Source organism: Anthonomus grandis, chromosome 2 (genome assembly GCF_022605725.1).
Source record: "Anthonomus grandis grandis chromosome 2, icAntGran1.3, whole genome shotgun sequence".
Lineage (NCBI taxonomy): Eukaryota > Metazoa > Arthropoda > Insecta > Coleoptera > Curculionidae > Anthonomus > Anthonomus grandis.
Window position 1 is genome coordinate 45,312,906 of NC_065547.1, and position 3,384 is coordinate 45,316,289.

A 3,384-nucleotide genomic window follows, 5' to 3' on the forward strand; every position below is an offset into this window, starting at 1 on the left:
ACAAGAAAACAATAGAAGAACGACGAGAATAATAAGACTTTAAGAGAAGAATAAGACTTTAAAATAATTAAAGATTTATTTATTTATCAAAAACAAATAGAATGTTAACAGGCCAAAACTCAAAGGAACATCCACAAATTACAAAGTGTTTCAGGTGTACTTAACTAATACCAAATTGAAAAATAATACAAGAGCAGAAATACAGTAAAGTGCCAAGTTTCTAATTTTGTGTTTTTGTTAATTAGAACAAGGATCTCTGATTCTCTTTTTAAACATAGAAAGAGAGCGGCAAAATAAATCTTCAGAAAAAAATTTGGAATTATATAAGGAAAGCATATGACTTAACGGCGAATTCCTTGCTATATTAGTTTTATACAAACAGACTGGAAACAAATAAGAATTTCGAACATTTCGCTCAGGTATATGAAAAGGTATTTGGGATATTAGATAACTCGAGTCAATCTGATAGTTACTTATTTTATAGAGAAAGAACATGTCTATGTGAGAGCGCCGTGTTTCGAGTGAATATAATTGATATATAACTCTAAGTTCTATTAAATTAGCATGTAGGTTAAATATACCAGTATTTTTATAGTCCAAAAATCTTAAAAATTTATTTTGTATTGTTTCCAATCTGTTAGCATGCACCGTGTATTGCGGAGCCCAGACGACGGAGGCAAAACCCAAACGACTATAAATATAGGCAAAATATAATGCTTTTGGAGAGCTATTAGACATGAATAGCCTACTATTTCTTCAATCCCAGCATTCGATTACACTTGATGCTTAAGTAATTAATATGTTCTGCGAAAGTTAGCTTTTGATCATATATGACACCCAGATCCCTCACTTTATCAGTCCTCTTAAGTAAAATTCCATAGTCGAATTGAAATAGGTTTGTATTAGGTTTAAAACTAATGAATGCGCATTTATCATAATTAAGGTAAAGTTTATTTCTCTGACAATAATCACAAAATCTGTCCAAATCAATTTGTAAGAGAAAGCAATCACCGAGATTATTAATGGAAGCAAAAATCTTAATATCGTCTGCATAAAGTAATATTCATTCATTTAAATAGATTATAAATAGTAAGGGCCCCAAGTGGGAACATTGAGGTACGCTTGAGGTAACTGGATACGTGGAGGACTGGTTGCCATGTACAGTGACATACTGGGATCGATTAAAAATGTACGACGCCAACCACCGCAGGAGATCTCCATGAACTCCCACTCCAGCAAGTTTCTGTAATAAAGTGTTATGATCAATTTTGTCAAATGCTTTGCTGAAGTCGGTGTACACATAGTCTACCTGCGTCTGACAATCTATTGAACAGAGTATATATTCCTAGTAAACAACTAAGTTGGAATCAATTGATCGTTTGGGAAAAAAAAATCGTGCTGCTCATCGATAATTATAGGTTTTATAGTGGAAATTATACCCATTTGTAGGCCTATTGAATTTGTATATTATTATTATTAATCATAAATAATGGGACATAAACAACAAGTCCGAAACGGAATTGCACTTCAAATTGAGAATGTGGTAGAGCGAGCCGCAGATGCAACAAAATTGAGCACAACAACGATAGCAAATATAAAGAAGAATGGGATAAAATCAGATCAGGATTACGCTGCTTATATATTTTGCAAGCAAAAGACCGCAAAAACCAAATCTACAACATATTTGAAAAGTAGAATTTGCCACGAGCAGTAGACGTAACAAAACCGAGCTTACAAAAATTGTGAATATTAGGTATAAAATTATTTTTGCTCACTGGGAAAAATACTGACAATTTAATTTACTTGTTCATGAAAAAAAAAGCTTGAAGGAATATGTTAACACATTAAAATGAAAATAGCATTCCAAAAAATAAAACATACAAACTCAAAAAAAACACGCCATATTGCATTACCAAGTTAATGAAATTGAAACCATTTCAATTGCATTAACATTACATTTTCATGGTAACTTGCATTGTCCATGATTATAAATGACTTTGGGGGAATATTTGGAACCAGCTGAGTTTTAAACCAGTTTTCGATTCAAGTTTCAGTTAATCAAGTTTTTTCTGTTCATATTGTCATGATAATCTTTCGTCTTTAATCCACTCTTGAATATTAAATTTGCACCCTTGATGAAGCCATCTTTGGTTCCAGTGTGGACCACGATATAACGATGACCTTAAAAATAAAAGATAATTCAATTCTCTTCTTTTAGAAATCATTCTTCCAGAACATAAATTTAATATAATTAATAAGTAATGTTTCATGCACATACGAGTAGTGTATGGAGTTAAATTCCCTCATATTGTCTTAGAGAGAAATTATATGAAACAGATGAAATTATGAAGTTAGAGGGCCCTTACAAGGGCAATAGATTTTATTCAAAAAAAATCTAAAAAGATAACCAGATAATTTTTACCTTTACTGTTTTTCCTTGAATCCGTGTGCTTGGTGTCATCTTGCTAGCTACTACGAAATGATCCCTTGCTAAAAATCCACGTCTCGTCAATGAAAACTGGAGTAAAACCTTCTGGACCTACATTTCTATTTTTGATATACTCCCTTAAAAAATTAATTCTTTTATGAACAATATTTGGCAAGTCCATTAAATATCTTCTGTTATTTTATTTTTTCCACTTGAAGCCTATACTATTGATCCATCTTCTTAAGGAGTCACTGAAAAACTCAAAATATTCAATTTCTTCCCTAAACTTTTCTCTTATTGTTGCCAATATTACATATTCTTTTCTGGCGTACATAGAATAAATTGTGTCCCGAATTCTATGTTTCAAATATGTTGTAATTTTGGTTTTTGCTGTCTTTTGCTTGGAAGATATACATCCTGATCTGATTTTATCCCATTCTTCTTTATATTTGCGATCGTTGTTGTGCTCAATTTTGTTGCATCTGCGGCTCGCTGTATCACATTCTCAATTTGAAGTGCAATTCCGTTTCGGACTTGTTCCTTTTCCAGTTGAAAAAAAGCCAATATATTTAAAATCATCAGCTGCGATTCTTCATTATACCTATTATATCTTTTTTTAGGCATTATCTATCACTTTTCGAAATAACTTTCAAGAACAAGTTAACAAACCAATATTTTTGATTGACAGTGACGGATATTTTACATAACCTAGTATATAAAAGATGAATAATCATCAGACACCAATTTTTTTCAAAAGTTTGTTGTCGCCGCTGTTTGGAATATGCTAAACAAAGATAAACAAAAATGACGTTATTACAAATGGGTATAATTTCGAGTTTAGAAAATGTATCAATTTATTATGAATTAATGATTCAAAAATTTTACCGAAGATATCAAGTTTACTTATTGGTCTATAATTTTTCACACTAGATTTGTCACCACTGTTATAAATTGGT

The 3,384-nt window shown here is 31.4% G+C and overlaps 1 long non-coding RNA gene across 1 annotated transcript; it reads right to left on the reverse strand.

The window, feature by feature from the left end:
* Nucleotides 1-292: 292 nt before the first annotated feature.
* LOC126750355 (uncharacterized) lies at nt 293-3,100 on the reverse strand. Its single transcript, XR_007665694.1, has 3 exons — nt 2,742-3,100; nt 2,423-2,679; nt 293-2,181 (listed from the first exon to the last, which is right to left on the reverse strand). It is a non-coding gene; the product is annotated as an uncharacterized LOC126750355 (long non-coding RNA).
* Between the last annotated feature and the right edge of the window lie 284 nt (nt 3,101-3,384).